The sequence below is a fragment of the Gracilinanus agilis genome, chromosome 3 (genome assembly GCF_016433145.1).
Source record: "Gracilinanus agilis isolate LMUSP501 chromosome 3, AgileGrace, whole genome shotgun sequence".
Taxonomy (NCBI): domain Eukaryota; kingdom Metazoa; phylum Chordata; class Mammalia; order Didelphimorphia; family Didelphidae; genus Gracilinanus; species Gracilinanus agilis.
In genome coordinates this window covers 430,177,652-430,204,853 of record NC_058132.1, presented here as the reverse complement: position 1 = coordinate 430,204,853, position 27,202 = coordinate 430,177,652, and positions in this window count along the sequence as shown.

Genomic DNA, 27,202 nt, shown 5'->3' with positions numbered 1-27,202 from the left:
TTTTCTTGGTCTGTCACTCTCTCATTGAGATATTTCATATTTCCTTCTATTTTTTCAGTCTTTTGACTTTGTTTTATTTGTTCTTGTTGTCTTGAGAGATCATTGGCTTCTAATTGCTCGATTCTAGCCTTTAGGGACTGGTTTTCCTTTTCAATCTTGTCATTTCTGGTGTTCAATTTGCTTATCAGTTCATTTGATTTCTGAGCCTCACTTTCCAATTGCAAGATTCTACCTTTTAAACTGTTATTTTCTTGCCAGATCTCTTCCATTTTCCTCAGAATCTCAGTTTTGAACTCTTCCATAGCTTGTGAGGAGTTTTCCTTATTTGAGGAGGGTCCGGATGCTTGTTTGTTCTCCTCCTCTGTTTGCTCGGTTGTCTGGATTTTCTCTGTGTAAAAGCTGTCGAGTGTTAAAGACTTCTTCTTTTTGTTATTATTCTTTCTCTTCTGAACCTCCTGATGCTGAGTAGCCATCATTAGCCCAGCAGCTTCTCAGATTTATCCTCGCGCTCAGTTCTGTTCGCAATCTATTGGCTCCTGAGGTCTGAGTTCTGGTTTTTTCCAAGGTCAAGCCCCCTGGTGGGCCCTCTTGCTTGATCCTCTGCTGGAGGTTTCTTTACAAGTCTCAGGGCGCTGCTTCCACAGTCGTATACCCGTCTGCACTGGTTCCCCACTTAGGCTTTAGTTCCTGGCTGTTTCTGCCTCCACTCACGCCTCTACTCAGCTGGCTCTCTGAGCCCAGCGTCTTGCTCCGGCGTGCGCGCTCAGATTTCGCGTGCTTTTTTTGACTTAATGGGGTCCTAAGTCTTGCTGCTCTCAGGAACAGGTCCCGGAGCTGCTGATGACTCGATGGGTGCCCCAAACTTGCCCTATTTCTTTTTAGCTGGGTTCGGAGCTATAGATGAGTGTGGTGGGGGTGGGGGTGGGGCGGTTGCTCAGCCCACGATTGAGTGAGAGCCCTTTATAGCTTGGAAATGTCTCGATTCCACGTACCTTCCACGCTGTGCCCTGTTGTGGGGTTCCTCCGTTCGTCTGGACTTGTTTTTATGTCCCCTTGAGGAGTTTTGTATGTTTCGGTCAGGAGAGGTTAAGCGCTGCTTCTTACTCTGCCGCCATCTTAACCCGGAACCTTTTACTTTAAATTTTATTTATTTCTCCTTTCATTTTTTAGGCTTTCCAATTTAGTTTTTACCTTAGGATTTTTAATTTGTGATCTTTAGTTTTTTAAGTTGCATGCCCAATTCATTGGCCTCTTCCCTCTCTGATTTGTTGATATATGCACTCAAGGATATAAATTTTCCCATGAGCATCCCATAGATTTTTTCCACATTGTCATTCTCTTCAATGAAATCAGTAATTGTTTCTTTGATTTATTCTTTAACTTACCAGTTTTGAATAATTAGATTAGTTAGCAATTAATTTTAAATTTGCCTTTTCACTTTCACAAACTCTTATTATGATTTTTATTGCATTGTGGTCTGAAAAAATTGCATTTATTATTCTGCTTTCCTACATTTGTTTGCAATATTTTTATGCCCAAGTACATGGTTAATCTTTGTATATGGGCCGTGCGCTGCTAAAAAGAAGATATTTTCCTTTTTATCCCTATTTATTTTTCTTCAGATATCAATTAGCTCTAATTTTTCAAACATTTCATTCACTTCCCTTATTTCATTTTTATTTATTTTTTGTTTCAATTTATAAAACAAGTTTGAGGTCCCCCACTAGGATATTTTTTGCTACATATTTCCTCTTTAAGGTCTTTTAGTCTCTCCTTTAGAAATCTGAATGCTATACCATTTGGTACATATGTGTTGAGTACTGATATTTCTTCATTATTTATACTGCTGTTCATCAAGATGTAATTACCTTCCTAATCTCTTTTAATCAGATCTATTTTTGCTTTAGCTTTGTCTGAGGTCAAAATTGCTATTCCTGCCTTCTTTGTCTCAGTTGCAGCCCAGTTAATTCAGCTCCACTCTCTTACCTTTACCTGCCTCAAATGTGTTTCTTGCAGACTGCATATGGTTGGGTTCTGCTTTTTAATCCATTCTGCTATCTGCTTCCTTTTTATTGGTGAGTTCATCCCATTCTCATTCACAGTTATGATTACTGTCTGTATATTCCTCTCCATTTTTACTTCCTCCTTAGGCTCTGTATTTTCTCTTATCCCTCTTACCTCCACCTCAAACTTTTCACGTTTACTCAGTGTTACCCTTTTCCCCTCCCTAATGTTATTTCCTTTCCCAAACCTTCCCCTCTTATTTATTCCCCTCTTACTGTAGTGCTTTGTAAATGACCCCTAACCTCTCCCTCCTTTGTATTCCTCTCCTCTCCACCAGCCCATTGATTACCTTTCTACTTCTCTATAGGGCACGATATAATTCTCTGCACCAATGGATCTGATTGTTTTTTCCTCTGAGTAAATTTCAATACATGTAAAATTTAAGCATTACCTGACACCAGCCTCTTCTACCCTTCCATATATTTCTTTGTGAAATATTTATTTACTCCATTTTATCTTTTCTCATTTTTCTTAGTATTATCCTGTTTTTATCTCTAGTTATGTTATATATATATATGTATGTATGTATATATATATAATTTTGACTTATCATCCTATACAGTTTGTCACTGTGCCCTCCAAGTATACTTCTTATAACTACCCTGATGATAATAATAATTTTTAAGAGTTACCAATATCATCTTTTCTTATAGGAATACAAATCATATGAACTTATTGGGTCCCTTAATTTTTTTCTTTATATTGAGTAAAAATATGACTCTATCTTGGTTCCAGTGCTTTGATTCTTCTTCTGATCTCTAGGATAAACTTGTTAATTATTTGCTTCTGACCCTTCTCGAGTTTTCTTACCACCAACACTGAAATGGCTTATTATATTCTTCTCCAGTTTGTACTCATTTTACAGATGATGAACAGAGGCAAATAAAGGTAAAGCGACTTACCTAGGCTCACACAGTCATCTGAGGTCACATTTTTGACTCCAAACTCCAAACTGGCTCCAGGCCTGGTGCTTATCTACTGAACATGTAACTTCCCCAGGGTAAAGTTAAAATATAATCTTTTTTACCCCTTGTGATAACTGTTTTACAAAAAGACTTAGTTTCTCCTTGCACCTTCCTAAGAATTTTCTTTCATGGGTTTACATCTCCTGTTCTATCAGTATATTTTGTATAACAGGGTAACCAAATCTTATTAGGGATTTATATTAACCTTGCAGTGCACTAAAAATCCCCTAATTTTTTCCATATAAACTGCAATGTAAACAAATATTTTTTATTGGTACTATTTACTTTTTAACACTTGTTCAATATATTATGCTAATCCTTATTAAAATTTAGCTTATTAGATTCAGCTTATAGTTTCATCTTGTTCAATCATCCTGGAAAGCAATTTGTAATAATATGAGAAAAATTTCCAGGTTACATATCATCCTTAAGCCAGTTTTCTCACTAAAAGTCACATATCTAAAAGACATCAAAGTAGAAAGCTACTGCAGATTAAAATGTTCACAGCCGTACTTTTTTGGGGGGGAAAGGAAAAGAAAATTTAGGAATAAAGTAAAGCAACGAATTGGAGAATGGCTAAAAATGCTGTTATGTATAAATGGAATATTAAATGTGTTTTAAAAAGACAATATGGACTTCCGGTTAAGATGGCGGCAGAGTAAGGAGCAGCTGCTCGATCTCTCCTGACTGAAGCATACAGGACTCTTCAAGAGGAAATAAAAGTGGACCCAGACGAAAAAGGAACCCCACAACAGGGCACAGCATTGAAGGTATGCAGAATCGGGGCATCTCCACGCTATAAAGGGGTGAAACAGCTCTCACTAAAACGCGAGAGGAAGAAGCCCTTCTCCCACCCCCCACACCACACACCTCGCACAATGCCAAGGCCAACACATGAGTGAAAACACGATTGGGGCAACCAGTTAATCACTGGCAGCCCCAGGGCTTGTACCTGTGTGCTGCAAAACGAGGGACCCAAGTGGCTGGGGGGCACGCACGGACTTTCCCCAAGCGTCCACGTGGGTGAAGGCACTGCCTCGGACCAGGACAAAGATCTCTAACGCAGGGACTTTCCCAAGCTTGTGAAGGCATCGCCTCAGATCTCCAGCCCACAGACTTTCCCTAGCTTCTTCATGGGTGAAGGCAGTGCCCTAGGCTTGAATAAAGATCTCCACCCCAGGCTTGGACCTCCAGTGAGGACCCAGTGCAGACCGGAGCACGGCTGTGGAAGCAGCCCCAAAGACTGCTGAAGGAACCTCGGGCAGAGAGGCAAACCAGTGTCTACCAGGAGGCCTGACCCCGAGGACAAGGATACCAGAGTCCCCGGGAGCTTAGAAAGTGCAGGCAGACCTTGAGTGTGAAGACAAAGTGGAAAAGGGGCGGGGCTAATGATGGCAAGCCAAGAACTCTAGAGGAAGAAAAAGATTATCAAGAAAAACTCTGGAACACTCAACAACTTTTACACAGAGAAAATCCAGACAACAGAGGAAGACAAACAAGTAATCATATCCAAACCTTACCAAAAAAATGGAAGCTGGTCACAAGCTATTGAAGATTTCAAAAATGAGATGTTGAAGAAGATGGAAGAGATCTGGCAAGAAAATAACAGCTTAAAAGGCAGAATTTTGCAATTGGAAAGTGAGGCTCAGAAATCAAATGAACTGATAAGCAAATTGAACACCAAAAATGACCAGACTGAAAAGGAAAACCAAACAATTATAGCCGAAAACCAAAAGATTATAGCCAAAAACCAGTCCTTAAAGGCTAGAATTGAAAAATTAGAACATAATGATCTCTCAAGACAACAAGAACAAATAAAACAAAGCCAAAAGACTGATAAAATAGAAGGAAACATGAAATATCTTAATGAGAAAGTGACAGACCAAGAAAACCGGTCGAGAAGAGACAATTTGAGAATCATTGGTCTTCCAGAAAAGGCAGAAATTAATAGAAACTGGGACTCCATACTTAAAGAAATTATTCAGCAAAATTGCCCTGAAGTTCTACAACAAGAGGCCAATATAGACATTGAAAGGATCCATAGATCACACTCTACACTGGACATAGAAAAGTCAACACCAAGGAATATAATCGCAAAATTTAAGAGGTTCCAAGTAAAAGAAAAAATCTTACAAGAAGCCAGAAAGAGACAATTCAAATATCAAGGAGCACCAATCAGGATCACACAGGATGGGTCTTCAGCCATGGATCAACTACCCATCGAAACTGACTATATACTTCCAGGGGAAAGTATGGGCATTCAACAAAATTGAAGAATTCCAAGTTTTTGCACAAAAGAGACCAGGACTAAATGGAAAGATTGATACCCAACCACAAAAATCAAGAGAAACATGAAAACGTAAATAAGAAACAGAGGGAAAAGAAAGAAAACTTATGATTTTTTAAATTTGACTCTTTAAGGGCTTAAATAAGACCTAATTATCTGTATTACTATGTGGAGAAATGCTATGTATAATTCTTTGTAGTGAACTCTATTCACTATTATAATATTCACTATTATAGCAACCAGAAGAATAATTCATAGGGAGAGGATAGGATACTAAATGGACTAAGATGATATGGGGGGTGGGAAAGAGAGGGGGAATAATAGGGAAAACCAAGAAAAATCTGAGTAAATAAGAAAACTAGTATATTCTATTACACACAAAGAGGACATGGGAAGGGGAGGAGATAAATACTATTATAAGAAGGAGAGGAAGAGAGCATTAAGAGGGAATAATCAAACCTTACTCTCAGTATAATCAACCCGGAGAGGGAAGAGTAGCTTTATTATCCATCCGGATAAAAAACTCTATCTAAACCTACTAAATAGGGACAAAAAGGAATACACCTTCTTTTCAGCTGCACATGGTACATTCACAAAGATTGACCATGTAATAATAGAAACATTGCAAACAAATGCAAATGAGCAGAAATAATAAATGTAACCTTCTCAGATCATATGCAATAAAAATAATAATTAGTAAGGGCACCTGGACAGGCAAATCAAAAACCAATTGGAAATTAAACAATGTGATTCTCCAAAACCAATTTGTTAAAGAAGAAATCATAGAAACAATCAACAATTTCATTGAAAAGAATGACAATGATGAGACATCCTACCAAATTCTGTGGGATGCAGCCAAGGCAGTACTCAGGGGGAAATTTATATCCTTGGATGCATATACTAACAAATTAAGGAGGGCAGAGATTAATGAATTGGGTATGCAACTCAAAAAATTAGAAAGTGGGCAAATTAAAAGCCCTCAGATGAAAACTAAATTAGAAATACTAAAAATTAAGGGAGAAATTAATAAAATCAAAAGTAAAAGAACTATGGAATTAATAAATAAGACTAGAAGCTGGTATTTTGAAAAAACAGATAAAATAGACAAAGTACTGGTAAATCTAATAAGAAAAAGGAAAGAAGAAAACCAAATTAACAGTATTAAAGATGAAAAGGGAGACCTCACCTCTAATGAAGGGGAAATTAAGGCAATCATTAAAAACTATTTTGCCCAGTTATATGGCAAAAAATATAGCAATCTAGGAGATATGGATGAATATCTACAAAAATATAAATTGCCTAGATTAACAGCAGAGGAAATAGAATACCTAAATAATCCCATATCAGAAATAGAAATTGAACAAGCCATCAAAGAACTCCCTAAGAAAAAATCACCAGGACCTAATGGATTCACAAGTGAATTCTACCAGACATTCAAAGAGCAACTAATCCCAATACTATACAAATTATTTGATATGATAAGCAAAGAAGGAGTCCTACCAAATTCCTTTTATGACACAAATATGGTACTGATTCCAAAGCCAGGTAGACCAAAAACAGAGAAAACTACAGACCAATCTCCCTAATGAACATAGATCAAAATCTTAAATAGAACATTAGCAAAGAGACTCCAGCAAGTAATTAAGATCATCCACCATGATCAGGTGGGTTTTATACCAGGAATGCAAGGATGGTTCAACATTTGGAAAACCATCCACATAATTGACCATATCAACAGTCTAACAAACAAAAATCACATGATTATCTCAATAGATGCTGAAAAAGCCTTTGACAAAATACAGTATCCATTCCTATTGAAAACACTGAAAAGTATAGGAATAGAAGGACCTTTCCTAAAAATAATAAACAGTATATACCTAAAACAATCAACAAGCATTATAGGCAATGGGGATAAATTAGAAGCCTTCCCAATAAGATCAGGAGTGAAACAAGGATGCCCATTATCACCTCTATTATTCAACATAGTACTAGAAACACTAGCAATAGCAATTAGAGAAGAAAAAGAAATTGAAGGTATCAAAATAGGCAATGAGGAGACTAAGCTATCACTCTTTGCAGATGATATGATGATCTACTTAAAAAATCCTAGAGAATCAACTAAGAAGCATGTAGAAATAATCAACAACTTTAGCAAAGTGGCAAGATACAAAATAAATGCACATAAATCATCAGCATTTCTATATATTTCCAACACTTTAGAGGATGAAGAGGTAGAAAGAGAAACATCATTTAAAATCACTCTAGACAATATAAAATACTTGGGAATCTATCTACCAAAACAAACACAGCAATTATACGAAAACAACTACAAAACACTTTCCAAAAAAATAAAACTGGATCTCAACAATTGGAAAACCATTCATGGGTTCATGGGTAGGATGAGCTAACATAATAAAAATGAACATTCTACCCAAATTAATTTATCTATTTAGTTCCATACCTATCAATTACCAAAAAACTTCTTTGCTGAATTGGGAAAAACTATAACAAATTTCATTTGGAATAACAAAAGATCAAGAATATCAAGGGAAATAATGAAAAAAAATGTGAAGAAAGGGGGCCTAGCAGTACCAGATATTAAACTATACTATAAAGCAGCAGTCATCAAAACAATATGGTACTGGCTAAGAGATAGAAGGGAGGATCAGTAGAATAGACTTGGGGTTAATGACGTCAGCAAGACAGTGTATGATAAACCCAAAGAGCCCAACTTTTGGGACAGGAATCCACTATTTGACAAAAAATGCTGGGAAATTTGGAAAACAATATGGGAGAGATTAGGCTTCGATCAACATCTCACACCCTATACCAAGATAAATTCAGAATGGGTGAATGACCTGAATATAAAGAGGGAAACTATAAATAAATTAAGTGAACACAAAATAGTATACCTGTCAGATCTCTGGGAAAGGAAAGATTTTTAAAGCCAAGCAAGAGTTAGAGAAAATTACAAAATGTAAATTAAATGGTTTTGATTATATTAAACTAAAAAGTTTCTGTACAAACAAAAACAATGTAGTCAAAATCAGAAGGGAAACAACAAATTGGGAAAAAATCTTTATAACAAAAAACTCTGACAGGGGTCTAATTACTCAAATATACAAGGAGTTAAATCAATTATATAAAAAATCAAGCCATTCCCCAATTGACAAATGGGCAAGAGACATGAATAGGCAATTCTCAGGTAAAGAAATCAAAAGTATCAATAAGCACATGAGAAAGTGTTCTAAATCTCTAATAATTAGAGAAATGCAAATCAAAACAACTCTGAGGTATCACCTCACACCTAGCAGATTGGCTAAAATAAAAGAAGGGGAGAGTAATGAATGCTGGAGGGGATGTGGTAAAATTGGGACATTAATGCATTGCTAGTGGAGTTGTGAAGTGATCCAACCATTCTGGCTGGCAATTTGGAACTATGCTCAAAGGGCTATAAAAGACTGCCTGCCCTTTGATCCAGCCATACCATTGTTGGGTTTGTACCCCAAAGAGATCATAGATAAACAGATTTGGATGAAAATATTTATAGCGGCACTTTTTGTGGTGGCAAAGAACTGGAAAGGGAGGGTATGTCCTTCAATTGGGGAATGGCTGAACAAATTGTGGTATATGCTAGTGATGGAATACTATCGTGCTAAAAGGAATAATAAACTGGAGGAGTTCCAGTTGAAGTGGAAAGACCTCCAGGAACTGATGCAGAGTGAAAGGAGCAGAGCCAGAAGAACATTATACACAGAGACTGATATACTGTGGTAAAATCGAATGTAATGGACTTCTATACCATCAACAATGCGATGACACAAGACAGCTCTGAGGGATTTATGGTAAAGAACACTACCCACATTCAGGGGAAGATCTGCAGGAGAGGAAACATAGAAGATAAACAATTGCTTGAATGCAAGGGCTGAGGCGGACATGATTGGGGAAGTGGACTTGAAACTACCACACCAATGCAACTAACAACAATATGGAAATAGGCTCTGAACAAGGACACATGTTACAACCATGGAAATGTGCGTTTGGCCATGGGTGGGGGGGTAGCAGGGGGTGAAGGGGAAAGTAGGGGCATAAAGTATGTAAACAGGTTTAAAATGAATATTAATAAATGTTTAATAATAATAATAATAAGACAATATCAAGGTTTCAGAGAAATATAAGACATAAATTGAAACAAAGAAAGTAGAAATAAGAATAAAATTAAATACATTAAATTTAACAAGCATTTATTAATCCCCATTTTCTAGAAACTGTGCCATGTGATGAAACTGCAAAGAAAAAAAACAAAATAGTCCTTAAACTCTAGGAGCTTACATTATATAACAACTCAAAGACTATAGCAAAGTAAATGGAAATATTATTAAAAAGCAATAAACTTACACATCAACTAACCTTGGTTTAGGGGGATACACTCTCATTTCATTTATTTTTTAACCTTGGTTTAGAAAGATATACACTACTTTTATTTATTTTTTTTAAAGGCTGAGAAGGAGATTATGTGGTATGTGTAAGGATTATGTGGTGCTACAGATGCCAATGATTATCTATACCCATATATTTGGAATTTTGTTATTGCTATTCAGTTGTGGCTAAGTCTTTTTGACCCCATTTTGGAGTTTTCTTTGAAAAGATATTGGAGTCATTTGTCATTTCCTTTTTCAATCTCATTTTATAGATGAGGAACAGAAGTAAGCAGATTTAACTCTTGTAGTTTTCACAAGGGAGGGTTAAAAGGAGGAGGAATTTATCAGGCAATGACTATGGTGGTGGGGAAAACAAAGAAGTCATCAAGACAGTTTTTTTTTAATTAGAGGAAAATGCAGTAAGAATTTAAATTCTATAATTTCCAGCATCCTTATGCTCACTGCCACCATTTTTCTTATTAAACTTTCCATTTTACTATGATCTCAAATAAAACAAAACTTTCTTTCCACACTTTTCCATTGTTGTATTACAAAAATGATTGGAGAATTTGTATGTTTTCAAGGATTCACATTAATTCCACTCTATGAAGTGAAAATTTCTTTTTCTTCAGGATTTATTGTAATGCTAACTAAACTAATAAAAATGCTAAGCTAAAGTTTATCTTGATCTTAATTTAGAAGGACTGGTTAGCTAAGTAGATGACTTGAGGTTATGTTTAACCTACTTAGAGAAAACTTTTATAAAGCAGTTTAGCATTTAAACAATGCCTTAATCACCATTGTATTTATATGCAAACAATGTGCTAATTTCATCTTAACTTATCTAGTCATTTAAATAGATCTGGCAAGATCTTTACTTGGCATTTCTTTGTTAATCATTTGCTTTTGTTACTGCATTTATTTGAAAAGAAAAAATCTGTACTTTTTAAAAGCATCTCAAAATTCAAACTTTTTGTATATCATGTCATAATTAGTTCGAATTAAAATAGTATTAGTAACCTCTGCTTTAAAAAATGTATGTATTTTAAACTTAAAAGAAAAAAAAAAGATTGGAGTGAAGAGATGGTAGAATTTCTTCCTAAAATAATGTAACACAAAATACCTAACTCTATAATGATGAAAGATTTTTGTAACCAATTAGAAATAACTAACACATAGGAGAAAAATGTAATTCTGGTGATGACTCAAATTTATTTTACATCAAAATTTTTTAGAATGACATTTTACCTCTCCTCTGTTTCTCCCATTTGAAAAAAAATTTTTTTCTCAATATGATGTTTATTTTGTTGGTTCCAATTAGTCTAAAACAAATCTCAAGATCTTTTCTCCCAAGATTTATCTTTGCTTACAGAGTTTCTTTATTTCTCTGACTAGTACAATGTATTATTCTTGTCTGCCAGTCTTGAAACTTAAGATTCTTTATTAGACTACAAAGCATTTCCCAATTGACAAATCGTCAAAGGATACAAAGAGGTGATTTTCAGATGAAGAAATTAGAACTATCTTTAGCCATATGAAAACATTAGAAAAATGCAAATTAAAAAAAAAAACTCTGAGGTATGTTATAGGGATTTAATCTAATAGGGTGATAAACTGGTTGTAATAAGGGAATAGACTAGAGGTAATAGGGAAATTAAGGCTAGAGGTAAGGTTGTAATAGGGGATAAGGCAGGTAAGGGACTAACGGTAGTGTGAATAGGGGATAAGGCACTGTAGATAGGGTTTGTGGATCCCTAAGGCAGTAAAGTGGATAAGGAGGGTACAATAGTGGAGGTGGTAAATTGAGGTGGTAGGAGAAGTAAGGGAATGACCGAGTTTAGGGAATATAAACACGGATGTTTAAAGAGTTGCAAGGGAGAGGATGAGGTATTTTGGGCAGGTAGCTGCAGCCTGGGAGACACAGACTGGGTAACAGGTTTGAGATAGAGACACTGAAGGGAAACAAACTGAGCCCTCCAGGTAGGAAGGGCACTTCTACAGATAAAGATTAGGGCCAGCCAAGAATGGCTTGAAACTGACTAGAGGGCTTTCTAGTCAGTTTCTCAGGTTCACAAAGGAAGATTTCAGAGGAAGTATTAAGATTGCACTTCCTCTAAAATGGACACCTCCAATTCCCTTCACGACCCAGGAACAATGTTATTCCTTTCTCCCCTTTTCCCTCTCTTATCAATCAACTAATGAACTAGCCAAAGGTTTGATTAAGTGACAAACAGGGTTTATTGAGTTCTAGGATTGATTGGAAGGGATGTAGGGATACAAGGTAATTCTAACAGACACCTAGAGAAAACTTCAGGTGGGGGAGAGAGACGGGAATGTGAGACTGAGAAAGGACCTGCCTAACTCAGTCCTGAGAGGTTTTTGTAGCCTATAGGATTAGGAAAGTTGGATACAATGATTCAAGAGATAATTTGTATCAAGGGAAGCCCTACTTGACTACAGGGAAACTAAATGTACCAAGTTGAAAGCTAACACCCAGATCCACCCTCCTTTCAAAACCTCACAGAAATTCAGGAAGGGAAAATGATGATTGGGAATAGGGAAGGTTAGGGAGATCCAAAGGAAATAGTTAAGCTTACAAATTTTAAAAGAAAAGCTGCAGAATATAGGCTAGGTTTTCAGTCCAAAGATAGAGCTCAGTTGACCATCCTACTCTCATCGAATCTCCAGGGTCAACTGACTAACCTCAGGATTCTAAACCCTTTTTAACTGTTAGAAACTCTGCAGTAAGGCTTTGCAGGGCTAATATGCACCCTTTTGCACTACAGGTACTACCTCACACCTATCAACCCAGTTAGGATAACAAAAAAAGAAAAATGACAAATGTTGGAAAGGATATGGAAAAATATACCACTGATGGAGCTATGAACTTGTCCAGACATTCTAGATCATATTAATCTGCAAAAACAGAACTCTCAAAGTAGGCAGATTAATTTTGGAAGATGCAGGGAACAGTGGTCCTGGGACTTCCAATGAACTACAGAGGTAAGGTGTTAATATACATTTTAGAACCTGCTGGCCACTAGCTTAGAAACTAAGCACTAGCCATAGTCTGAGGTGGCTTGGAGAGGCCTAGATGCAAAAACCATGGGCTATGGAAACTGGAGAAGTAATTACACTTTTTATTGTCTTTACCTGACCCTTGTCAATTCTGGGGTTTTCTTGAAGACAGGTTGGCAGAGACAAGACAATCTGGGGTTTTAGAAGACAAGTTGACAGTAGCAATTTTGAACCATGCTCAAAGAATCATAAAACTGTTCATACCACTTGCCCCTGTAATACTATTGCTAGGTCTGTATCCCAAAGAGATCAATTTAGGGGGAAAAAAGACATACTTGTACAAAAATATTAATAGTAGCTCTTTTTGTGATGGAAAAGAACTGGAAACTGAGGGGATGTCTATCAACTGGGTAATGGCTGAAAAAGTCATGGTATATGTTGTTATGGGGAAATTTTAAGGTAAAACCTTGGATCAAGTTGCCCTTGTCAAGAATGACAGACTCCAATAGCTAGTTTAAAAATGAGATTTATTCATTTGAATGTAAGCGAAATGGTTAAGTCAAATTGAATGCCTAAGGGAGGCAGAGTGAGTGGAGTATTGCCTTCTAGAGGAGCTATGTTCTGGGCTTTTTATATCCTTTAAACAACAGGGCCTACATGACTAGAGATCAGATGATGATGGCATGTTACTGACTAGGTCTCTGAAATCTGAGATGGGTCATATGATCTTATGCCTTAAAATAAAAAGGGAGTGAAATTGCATCTACATGTAATATGGAAAAAGAAAAAAATAATTAAGATCCCTCTCCCTCTTTCCCTTCTCTAGTAAGATAATTCTATCAATTTGGCACTGTAATATTTTCCATCCTCAACTCAAGCTATTGGAAGGAATCTAGATAACATAATTTGAAAGACAGAAACAGACTTAGATAGAAGAAATGACTAAGTTCTAAGGTCACAGAACTCTGATGTCTCATAATAAAGACATTATGGGTCCAACCCCAGGGAAATCTGGGCTGAAGTGGGCTGATCTGTGTGGGCCCAGAGCAAAACCAGGAATCCTAGTCAGGGCTAGGGATGAGAACACAGTTCAGTGAACAGGGGGGACTCCCCCCCACCTCACATCATTTTGCCCAAAACTAAGGATGGAGCTCCAGGACAGGGCAATCAGGGGCATGCCTGACTGAATCAAGAACACAGTGAGACCAAAAACTTGAGCCTAAGCCTGGGATTAGAATTTTGTCAGTCCCTGACCTAATCAAGTTTAGAGGGAGATGAAAAACTTACACCCAAAGCTGAAGCAACTCCTTAAGCCAACAATATCTCAAGGATCAATTGATTTTTTTTAATATGCAACACACACTATAATTTCATTTATTTTTTTAAAAAGCATTATTATATTATGAAAGGCTTCCTCCAAAACTCAAGGCTATACTACAACAGATTTACAGCAGGATATAATTTATAATTTGAAATAAAAACCACCCTTGTTAAAATCAATAAAAAGCATTTACTTTGTGATAGGGCATTCTTGTTTTTATGAATTGTGCTTCTAAAAATGCTTATTTTGTTGTTGTTTTTTTATTTAAAAAAATTTTATTTAGGAAAATTTTCCATGGTTACATGATTCATGTTCTTACTTTCCCCTTCACCCCTCCAAATCCCTCCCCCCCACAACCAACACACATTTTCACTGGTTTTAACATGTGTCATTGATCAAGACCTATTTCCAAATTGTTGATAGTTACATTGGTGTAGTCATTTCGAGTCTACATCACCAATCATGTCCACATCAACCCATGTGTTCAAGCGGTTTTTTTTCTTCTGTGTTTCCTCTCCTGTAGTTCTTCCTCTGAATATGGATAGCGTTCTTTTCCATAAGTCCCTCAGAATTGTCCTGGGTCATTGCATTGTTGCTAGTACAGAAGTCAATTACATTCTGTTTTACCACAGTGTATCAGTCTCTGTGTACAATGTTCTTCTGACTCTGCTCCTTTCACTCTGCATCGGTTCCTGGAGTTCTTTCCAGGCCACATGGAATTCCTCCGGTTTATTATTCCTTTGAGCACATCACCAGCATATACCACACTTTGTGCCGGTCTCCAATTGAAGGGCATATCTTCATTTTCCAGTTTTTTGCTATATTTATAGCCAGAGTGTGGCTATAAATATTTTTGTACAAGTCTTTTTATCTATGATCTCTTTGGGGTACAAACCCAGCAATGGTATGGCTGGATCAAAGGGCAGGCATTCTTTTATCTCTCTTTGGGCATAATTCCAAATTGCCATCCAGAATGGTTGGATAAATTCACAACTCCACCAGGAATGCATTAATATCCCAGTTTTGCCACATCCCCTCCAAAATTCATTACTCTCCCCTGCTATCATTTTAGCCAATCTGCTAGGTGTGAGGTGATACCTCAGAGTTGTTTTGATTTGCATTTCTCTAATTGCTAGAGATTTAGAATACCTTCTCCTGTGCTTATTGATAGTTTTGATTTTTTTTATCTGAGAATTGCCTATTCATGTCCTTTGCCCATTTATCAATTGGAGAATGGCTTGATTTTTTGATACAATTGATTTAGCTCCTTGTATATTTCAGTAATTAGATCTCTGTCAGAATTTTTTGTTATAAAGATTTTTTCCCAGTTTGTTGTTTCCCTTCTTATTTTGGTTGCATTGTTTTTGTTTGCACAAAAACTTTTTAATTTAATATAGTCAAAATTACTTATTTTATATTTTGTAATTTTTTCTAACTCTTGCTTGGTTTTAAAATCTTTCCTAGAGATCTGACAAGTACACCATTTTGTGTTCACATAATTTACTTATAGTTTCTTTCTTTACATTCAAGTCATTCACCCATTCTGAATTTATCTTGGTGTAGGGTGTGAGATGTTGATCTAAATCTAATCTCTACCATATTGTTTTCCAATTTTCCCAGCAGTTTTTGTCGAATTTTTGTCCTGAAATTTGGGCTCTTTGAGTTTATCATACACTGTCTTGCTGATGTCACTTACCCCAAGTCTATTCCACTGATACTCCCTTCTGTCTCTTAGCCAGTACCATATTATTTTGAACACTGCTTTATAGTATAGCTTACTATCTGGTACTGCTAGGCCATCTTCCTTTACATTTTTTTTTCATTATTTCCCTTGATATTCTTGATCTTTTGTTCTTCCAAATGAACTTTGTTATATTTTTTTCTAAATCAGTAAAAAAGTTTTTTCTTAGTTTGATAGGTACGGCACTACATAAGTAAATTAATTTGGGTAGAATGGTCATTTTTATTATGTTACCTTGTCCTACTCATGAGCATTCAATGTTTTTCTAATTGTTTAGATCCAGTTTTAATTGTTTGGAAAGTGTTTTGTAGTTGTGTTCCTATAATTCCTGTGTTTGTTTTGGTAGACAGATTCCTAAGTATTTTATATTGTCTAGAGTGATTTTAAATGATGTTTCTCTTTCTACCTCTTTGTCCTCTAATGTGTTGGAAATATATAGAAATGCTGATATTTTTTGTGCATTTATTTTGTATCCCGCAACTTTGCTAAAGTTGTTGATTATTTCTACTAGCTTTTTAGTTGATTCTCTAGGATTTTTTTAAGTATACCATCATATCATCTGCAAAGAGTGATAGCTTAGTCTCCTCCTTGCCTATTTTGATACCTTCAATTTCTTTTTCTTCTCTAATTGCCACTGCTAGTGTTTTTAGTACAATGTTAAACAATAGAGGTTTATTATAATAATGTTAAATAATAGAGGTGATATTATTGGGAATGCTTCTAACTTATCCCCATTGCTGATGATGCTTGATCATGGTTTTATATACTGTTTATTATTTTTAGGAAAGGCCCTTCTATTCCTATACTTTCCAATGTTTCCAATAGGAATGGGTGCTGTATTTTGTCGCTTTTTCAGCACCTATTGAGATAATCATGTGGTTATCATCAGTTATGTGGATGGTTTTCCTAATGTTGAACCATCCTTGCATTCCTGGTATAAATCCCACCTGATCATAGTGGATGATTTTATTGATTACTTGCTGGAGTCTTTTTGCTAGTATTCTATTTAAGGTTTTTGCATCTATGTTCATTAGGAAAATTGGTCTGTAGTGTTCTTTTTCTGTTTTTGATCTACTTGACTTTGGAATCAGTACCATATTTGTGTCATAAAAGGAATTTGGTAGGACTCCTTCTTTGCTTATTATATGAAATAATTTGTATAATTAGTTGCTCTTTGAATGTCTGATGGAATTCACTTGTGAATCCATCAGGCCCTGGTGATTTTTTCTTAGGGAGTTCATTGATGGCTTGTTCAATTTCTTTTTCTGATATGGGATTGTTTAAGTATTCTATTTCATCTGCTATTAATAAAGGCAATTTATATTTTTGTAAATATTCATCCATATTACCTAGATTGCTATATTTATTGACATATAATTGGGCAAAATAGTTTTTAATGATTGCTTCATTTGAGGTGAGGTCTCCTTTTCATCTTTGATACTGATAATTTGGTTTTCTTCTTTCCTTTTGTTATTAGATTTACCAGTACTTTGATATCAGTACTAAACATTTACGCACCAATTGACATAGCATCTAGATTTCTAAAGGAGATTAATGGAGATTAAAGAGGAAATAAATAGTAAGACCATACCAGTTGAGGATCTCAGACTTCCCTTTTTAGAACTAGATAAATCAATTAAAAAAATAAATAAGAAAGTGAATGAAATGTTAGAAAAATTAGAGTTAATAAATATCTGGAGAAAACTGAAAAGGGATAAAAAGGAATATAACTTCTCAGCAGTATATGGTACATATACAAGGATCATATACTAAGGCATAGAAATATTGCAAACGAGTACAGAAATAATAAATTAAACTTTTTCAGATCATAATGTGATAAAAATTATCATTAACAATGATTCCACAGAAAGGCAAATTTAAAACTTATTGTAAACTAAATAGTCTAATTCTTCAAAACTGGTGGGCCAAAAAAGAAATCATAGAAACAAATATGGACTTCATTAAAGAGAATGGCAATGAAGAGACAACATATAAAAATCTATGGGATACAGCCAAAGGAGTACACAGGGGGAAATTTTAAATCTGAGTGCCTATACCAACAAAATAGAGAGAGAAGAGATCAATGAATTGAGCTTGCAACTTAAAAAATTAGAAAAAGAACAAATTAAGAATCCCCAGATAAAAACTAAATTAGAAATCCTAAAAATTAAATGAGAAATTAATTACATTGAAAGTAAAAAAAGCTATTGAACTAATAAGACCAGGAGCTTGTGCTTTGAAAAAAATAAAGTATTGGTTAATCTAATAAAAAAAAAGAAGCTCATCAAATTTACAGTATCAAATATGAAAAAGATGATCTCACCTCTAATGAAGAGGAAGTGTAAAGATGTAGCTTGCAGGCCCAGGGCCCTGGCTGGAAATTCAAGCCTTGGGCAGAGGAAAGGAAGCAAGTAGATGGAACTCTAAGTCCCCCCTCCTTTTGGCAGTTTAGGACTCTTGGAGTTGGTTTAACTGAAAATATCTGTGGACCAGTATGGCTGCTTATCTGACAAGCTTTTCCAGAGCTGAACTTCATATCAAATGTGAATATCTTCACAGGAAATTGATGACTTTAGCTGTTTGAGATTTATCCCCTAAACAAGGATGTGTAATCCGTTCAGGATGTCTTCACAGATGATACCTTTCTCTCAGGATCCTAACTGCCTTTGAAACTACCAATATGGAGGTTGGCTTAGGTAAAGTATATATTCAGGCCTAAATAGTTGAAGTTAAAGGATTTTCTCACCCACTGACTTAACTAAAACAAGAGTTTAATAACTTGGAGGATTTGGGGTAGATGGTATGTACAGGAAAGTGGGAAAGGTCTGATCTATCTAGTTATCTTCTATGTTATCAGGACAGTTTCTCCCCTAATGGGGAAACCCCCAACAGAGATCTTTTTTCCCTACCACACAAGCTAATCTGTTTCTCTATATTAATTAGGAATAAATGTAAGATGATTAAGAGTATCTTGACTGGAGATCTGTAGATTCAGGTTTTGTTGAGATACGGCTAGTAAATTTGTACCTTTGTAGCAGTAATCTAAGTCAGGGTCTATGTGAGACAGTCTTATTAATTGCCTATATGGGTAAATAGCTATATTCCACCAAGCTCCTTAGGTCAGAGTTATGCTAGGCTTCAAAGAGAAGTAGTAATTCCACCAGATCATCCACCCAGCACCCTCTCCCCCAAAAGAGTGAGTCCACTCAAGCTTTGGGTGCTGCTTTTATATCCACCTTCTTAACTGCCCTAAATGTACCTCTCTTGGGGTTCTATGGGGTTCTTTGGGGTAATTTACCCCACTTAAGATTCTTCCAGCTATGGAAATTAAAGTAGTTATTAAGAATTACTTTTATTTGGCAAAAAATATTACAATCTAGGTGAAATGAGTGACTATTTACAAAAATATAAATTGCCTAGATTAACAAAAGAGGAAATAGAATACTTAAATAGTCCCATCTCAGAAAAAGAAATTGAACAAGACATGAATGAACTTCCTAAGAAAAAATCCCCAGGGCCAGATGGACTCACAAATGATTTCTATCAAACATTTAAAGAACAACTAATCCCAACACTATACAAACTATTTGACAAAATAAGCAAAGAAGGAGTTTTACCAAATTCCTTTTATGACACAAATATGGTACTGATTCCAAAGCCAGGCAGACCAAAAATAGAGAATGAAAACACAGATCCATCTCTTCAATAAACATAAATGCAAAAACCTGGAATAAAATACTAGCAAAAAGACTACAGCAAGTTATCACAAGGATAATTCATTATTACCAGATGGTATTTATACCAGGAATGCAAGATTGTTTTAATATTAAGAAAACCATCTACATAACTGACCATATCAATAAAAAAAAACAACAGAAATTGCATGATTATCTCCAAGCCTTTGACAAAATACAAAACTCATTCCAACTGAAAATACTAGAAAGTATAGAAATAGATGGGCCTTTCCTCAAAATAATAAACAGTATATATATATATTTTAACCCTTACCTTCTGTCTTGGAGCCAATACTGTGTATTGGCTCCAAGGCAGAAGAGTGGTAAGGGTAGGCAATGGGGGTCAAGTGACTTGCCCAGGGTCACACAGCTGGGAAGGGGCTGAGGCCAGATTTGAACCTAGGACCTCCTGTCTCTAGGCCTGGCTCTCAATCCACTGAGCTACCCAGCTGCTCCCATAAACAGTATATATTTAAAACCCTCAGCAAGTATTATCTGCAATGGGAATAAGTTAGAAGTCTTCCCAATAAGATCAGAAGTGAAGTAAGGATACCCATTTTCATCTCTATTATTTAATATTGTACTAGAAATACTAGTAGTAGCAATTAGAAAGGAAAAAGAAATTCAAGGGATTAAGATAGGCAATGAAGAGACTAAACTAGCACTCTTTGTAGGTGACATAATGGTCTACTTAAGGATTCATAGAAAATCAATTAAAAGGCTGGTCGAAATAGTTAACAACTTTAGCAAAGTTTCAGGGTACAAGATAAAGCCACATAATCATCAGCATTTCTATATTTTCTAACAAAATTTGGCAGCAGGAGTTAGAGAAATTCCATTTAAAATCATTCTAGACAATATAAAATATTTAGCAATCTATCTGCCAAGACAACACAGGAATCATATGAACACAACTACAAAACATTTTCCACACAATTAAAACTAGATCTAAATAATTGGAAAAAACATTAATTGCTCATGGATAGGATGAGCTAATATAATAAAAATGATAATCCAATACGAATTAATCTACTTTTTCAGTGCCATACCTATCAAACTACTAAAAAATTTTTTTTATAGAATTAGAAAAAATTATAACAAAGTTCATCTGGAAGAACAAAAGGTCAAGAATATGAAGGGAAATAATGAAAAAATGTGAAGGATGGGGCCTATCAGTACCAGATCTTTAACTGTACTAAAAAGCAGCAGTCATCAAAACAATATGGTACAGGCTAAGATACCGGGTAGATCAATGGAATAGACGAGGCAAAAATCACCTCAGCAAGCTAGTGTTTGATAAACCAAAAGACCCCAGGTTTTGAGACAAGAACTCACTACTTGATAATAATTGCTGGGAAAATTGGAAAACAGTATGGGAAAAATTGGGTTTAGATAAGCATCTTACACCCTATACCAAGATAAATTTAAAATGGATAAATGGCTTAAATATAATGACTGAAATCATAAATAAATTAGGTGAACATAGAATAGTATACTTGTCACATCTGTAGGAAAGGAAGGAATTTTTTTTAAAAAGCAAGAGATTACCAAGCCATTCCCTAATCAAGGAATATGAATAAGCAGTTTTCACACAATGAAATCAAAACTATCAATAAGCACATGAAAACGTTTCTAAATCCTTCCTGATTAGAAAAATGCAAATCAAAAGAACTCTGAGTTACCACCTCGCACCTAGCATATTGGCCAATATGATAGCAAAGGAAAATTATAAATGTTAGTAGGGATGTCAGTAGTGGTTGTAAAAGAGAAATTTGAGAAATGCCATCTAAAAGTATATATATTTTTTCTATGGGCACGTGGGTACCTTAAAACTACATTTCCCGTGGTCCAACGGGTTTCCGTTTCCTGTTCTTTGGGCGTGGGGACGCCTACATCACCACGCAGAGGTCAGTTTAAATCTCCTAGGTTAGGAGAAAGTCACCCTCTTGGCTAGCAGACTCAGGAAGAGATGGGAAGTAACAATAATGGCTGTGTGGCAGTTTTGAATTCTTACAAGCGCATGGTCTGATGATTTTACCAGCATGGCCATGGCTTTAATTAAACTACTAATTTATATTATTATCGCAGCCTTTATTATTTTTTATCTTAATAATTATGGCGACCACATGGTCGAAATTTGAACTTTCAATCTTCCAGATAGCCTAACGATAGCCATGCTTTCTTTTTGGCCTGGCTCAGCTCTTTTGAGCACTTTTTTAAAAAAGGAAAGTGGCTTTCCTTGCCATGCTTTTGCTAAAAGCAACAGCACGTTTTTGCCTCAGAGGAGACTCAGTTAGCCAGTCCAGCCCAAACCACCTTGGGAGGTCAGGCCAGCCAATTCTGGCTTTTGGCTTTAAAACTAAAATGCAGGAGCCCAGCCAGTGTGTCTCTGCCACTGATCTCCTGACTCCAGACCTGATCTCCATTCCTATCACTTCCTGACTACAAGCCTGCAAGTGTTCCTGCCTACTCTGATCTCCGCCGCTTTTCCTGACTCGCCAGAGCAGACCTCTTCTTGGATCCTGCCGCTGGTGCTGCTAGTCCTGCTAGTCCCAGAACCCCAAGCCCCAACATCTATGACCCCCAGCTGCTGCCTTTGCTGAGATCTCAATCTTCAGGTTCAGCTTCAACTCTACCTCTAAAGAATTTGGGAAGTATATTCCCCTTTCTCCCTATTTCTAGCCTTCCATGTGTTTCTCTAAAGACCTAATTTAGGCAACCCCCACTCCCACAAGCTCTACACGTGGTATTTTCTACAAAACTGACCTAAGTTTTTCTCTAGCCCTAAGCCCATGACCCGACACCACATGGACCTAGCAGGTTTACCCTTAATTGGGCCAGATGGCCTATTCACCCCCATACCTGCTCAGAACTTTGAACTGAGAGCAAAGACTGATTTAAAAAAAAAAACAAAAAACCTTAAACTCAGCAGAACTCAATCAGAAGAACCTTAAATTGAACCAGGGGTAGACTTTTAAAACCTCAGAACTCAGAGTTTTAAAGAGACTGTATCTTACTGTATTTTGCTAATTAGTTTTGTAAATTAATCTTGCTTATTTCATTGATTTTCCTGTTGCACTGAATCATTTTAAGTTAATGAAGTTTGTGGCTGCTAAATTAATTCTGTTTATGATTTTATTGTAACTCCCAAATAATGAGAAATATCTATTAGAAATGATAAGAAGTTTTGACCAGCTTGTTGATCTGATACTACTGGATTTATAGAGCACATGTCTTTTAAAATTTATTCTAGGGGCAGCTGGGTAGCTCAGTGGAGTGAGAGTCAGGCCTAGAGACAGGAGGTCCTAGGTTCAAACCCGGCCTCAGCCACTTCCCAGCTGTGTGACCCTGGGCAAGTCACTTGACCCCCATTGCCCACCCTTACCAATCTTCCATCTATAAGACAATACACCGAAGTACAAGGGTTTAAAAAAAAATTATTCTGTCTTGGTAATTGCAAAGAACCTTGAAAGTTTCCATGCTTTGAGAATTACCTTGTAATTTTACAAGAGGTATTTTTAACTCTTACTTTAAATCCTTAAGAATTGTTGTCTTAAAGGATAAAGCTTTTATATATTTTATTATAAGAGAAATTATTGCTTTCAATTGGTAGAAGCATTTCCTACCCAGGATTTTTTTTTTAAAACAGGAAGCCAAGGAGCTCCTGTATATTCTTATCTGAGGATAATTTAGACCAGAAGGTTTTGTTTTTTTTAAATATCAGATTTTGCTATGGAAGCAATAACAGAATTTGTTGAGAAACTCTTAGCCAAGATTTAAAAGTTGTAACAAGTATATGATTTTTAAACATCACTGTTTATTGTTTTAAAATGTGCTGTCAGGATGTCTTTTTGACAGATGGGGAATATTACAAAGTGATATTAATACAGTATTAAAATTAATTTCTCATCATTATATTGTGCTGCTAAAACCATAAAGTTATCTCATTATAAATTATAATGCAAATTCCTTTTATTTGGTACTATAGAGTCGGTGTTTTTTGCAATTTCCTTCTGTTATGGGAGAGTTCAATGTTATCTGGTTGGGAGGGGATGTAGTTATTCTAAGAATTATCAGGCTGTGATTAATCTTTTAAAAATAGAGGAATTTATTAAGTGAATGACTGGGAGGCAGGTGCAGAAGAAGTCTGTCTCCCTGAAAAGAAAAGGTCCAGGATTTTTATACTTTAAGGAACCTTCTATAGATATTTCATGACCAGAAACAAAAGGTAGGGAGAGGGACAAATAAGGGGAATTAGTTAGCATTCCCATATTAGGTGCCTTAGTGTCTGGGATAGAAGCACAGATATACATTGTTTATGACATATTAAACGTTGATCATAAAGGAGGGTGAGTTGCATATGTCAGAGATTCTAGTGATGCTTGAGAAGCAAACAGAAGGTATGCTAAAATCTCTTATCAGAATGCTAGGGGAAATGCACCTAAAATAGAAAGAAATATATCTATCAGAAAATCCTTTGATCATGCAGTTTCTCCCTTTAGTTGCATCAGGGCTGGTTTTCTTTAAACAGCACTCCAGGGGATCAGTATTGGGAAATTCCTCATTGTACTCTTTGACCTGGGATTCCTCTAGAGTCTTGGAGTGTCCAGAAAAGTCCAGAAAACTACTTCTGCAGCTCATTTTGAAGATGGGGAAACCAAGACAAATAGGTTTAAGTATTATTCTTCTTTTTCTCTCCATGACCTAGCTTTGTACTCTACATATAGTAATTACTCAATTAATGTTTTCTGTTCTTAGTAGTGGTGGTGTTCATGAGGATGATGCCAATGATTATTTCACCTGAGGTGCCTTGACTCATGAGTGATACTTATAAAAAATAGAGAAGCATGATAAGAAGCATCTAACTCTCCTGACAACCCATCAACCCATCAAAATGTCACATCGAGCATTCATTTAATATGTTTTAATTACAGATTTGAAACTGACTTCTTCCTTAACATTTTATTTTAATTTCAAATTTTCTTTAATCTTGCTAAACTCAGGTAACAAAGATGAAGATGGCAATATTTGTTAGTGTAAAAATAGTATTTTAAATTCTCATTTAATTACATTATAAACTATCATCTAATTATTTTTCTAAAATAGAAAGAAATATATCTATCAGAAAATCCTTTTTTTTCTATTTTTTTGGACTACAACAAACTCCTATTCCTTTACTGAGATTTGTAATCATTTTACATTTAATATACTTAATAATTACAGATATATTATGATGATGAATTTCTAGCTAGCCAGTAAAAAATAATCACATATTTTCCATTCTTTTTAACATTTTGTTTAAAATCTACATTTACCATGTTCCATAATCAGAGTTATCATTCATCATTCACAAGTACTTTAAACATTTTTATATTAAGACTATTCATTTTTTTTTTAAACCCTTGATTTCGGTGTATTGTCTCATAGGTGGAAGAGTGGTAAGGGTGGGCAATGGGAGTCAAGTGACTTGCCCAGGGTCACACAGCTGGGAAGTGGCTGAGGCCGGGTTTGAACCTAGGACCTCCTGTCTCTAGGCCTGACTCTCACTCCACTGAGCTACCCAGCTGCCCCAAGACTATTCATTTTTGATGGTATCTGTATAAATCTGAAATTTTGACAGAGTGAAAATTTATTTGAATGTGTGTCATGGAAGGTAATATATGTAATTTGTAAAAAGGTATTCTCCATTATGTCTGTATTTTTAAAACTTTTTTTTAAATTTCTTTCTCTGGAAGACCTCAATCACAGTGTAGTACTATGGATATGTAGAACTTTTTAGGTTGTTGAGTAATATGCCTTTCATTAAAAGTTATGAGAGGGGCAGCTGGGTAGTTAAGTGGATTGAGAATCAGGCCTAGAGACAGGAGGTCCTAGGTTCAAATCTGGCCTCAGACACTTCCCAGCTGTGTGACCCTGGGCAAGTCACTTGACCCCCATTGCCCACCCTTACCACTCTTCCACCTAGGAGCCAATACACAGAAGTTAAGGGTTTAAAAAAATGAAAAAAAAAAGTTATGAGAATGGGAGGGGAAAAGAGGATGGAATATTTGCTAACTCTTGAGTACTCTCTCTTTGCAGGGAAGTCTGGCAGACTCTATAGATCCTTGATAGATGTATATTAATTTTGCTTTTGTAGACCTGAAATTAAACCTGCCTTATGTTTCTATATCTGATGAAACCTACAATCTGTCAGCATGCTGGTTCCTGTAATCCCTCCTACTGAGGAGATTGATGGGTCTCCAAGCTTCATTGTGTTAAGTCAAGCATATTTGTATACTAAGGAAGCCACCAGGTATTACAAAAATAATGTAGATGTTGTAAATAGAGAGGGAATAAACCTAAACTGGATACTACCACTGGTAATTGTGTGACCACAGTGATAGCCCAGATAGGTGGCTAGGGCAAGATCAACGGAGGCTTGCCCTAGCTAGATGATATAACTCCTCCCTCCTTTATAACAGTGCCCAGGCAGGATCCTTCAGGTCAATGGATGATATCCCTTCAGGACCCACCTGGGGTTGATTGATAGTGTATAATGGGCTCTATTAGCTTGGTAACACTTTGACTGCTTATCTCCCTTCCCAGAGATGCTGTAAATAACTACTTCAGGAAGGTATTTAAAAGGCTTTGACTGTATTTAGCAAAGATGGGATATTGGGACTGGATAGAGGGACTGGGAAACCCTATCTACTTTGATGATATTAAACCCTTCATACCTATAGGCAGGTATTTGAGTCTGATTGATTAGCTTCTCTGGTCCAGCCTGGCCACAGCCAAACCAGAGTAGGCAAACTGCTGCTTGATGTTTCAGCTTCTTCTTCTTTCTGTTAGATGTTATGCCTACCCAGTCTTCAGGATATCCAACACTTTCCACCTACTTCTTCTTCTCCTGCCCACTTCCCAGATCCCTCCCAGACCCTGGGAAACCTAAATAGCTATAGCTGATTGATTTCCTAATATCTAGGGGCAGTAGAATCAGAAGATGATGGTCTGGGTACAGGTTGACAATGTTATCAGGAACAAAACAGGAGGATCTTGCAAGGTTGAGCCCAGCAAGTCTCAATCCCCAAAGACCAGGATCCTCAGATCTCCAGTCCCAGGGAAGGAAAGGAACCCTCAGCCAGGCCTGCCAGGGTGTTTTATACCCCCTGGGCCAACTGCTCTCTCCCCTGTCCTCACGGCCCTCTGGGAACATTCCAATATCCAACAGACCCCCCTGTCAATCAACAGTGTGGATTCCTGGCTCCCAGAGATTCAATATAACACAGGTGAGGAAAAGACCAACTCTGATTAGAAACAGAATTGTGCAAAGCTACTGTCGTAATTAGCAATAGGATAAGTCTGTGAATTTGAGTGAGTAGGGAGATCCACTTTCAAAAACAAATAAATAAAAGATCAATAACCACTTGATAGTTCTAGGGGAATTCTTGAGTAGAGTCAGGAGGAATTTTGAGAAATTCCTCAACTTCTTTTTCCTTTCTTCCCCTTCTCCCCCTGCCAAATCAACCAATGATAGCGAACCTTTTAGAGACCGAGTGCTGGATCCTGCTCCCACCCCACCCCCTACAAGTGTTGTACCTGCCCTCCCCTGCCTCATCTCCCTGAGGAAAGACCAAGTTCAAGCTGAGTGACTCTTTGGCGCAGTAGGCAA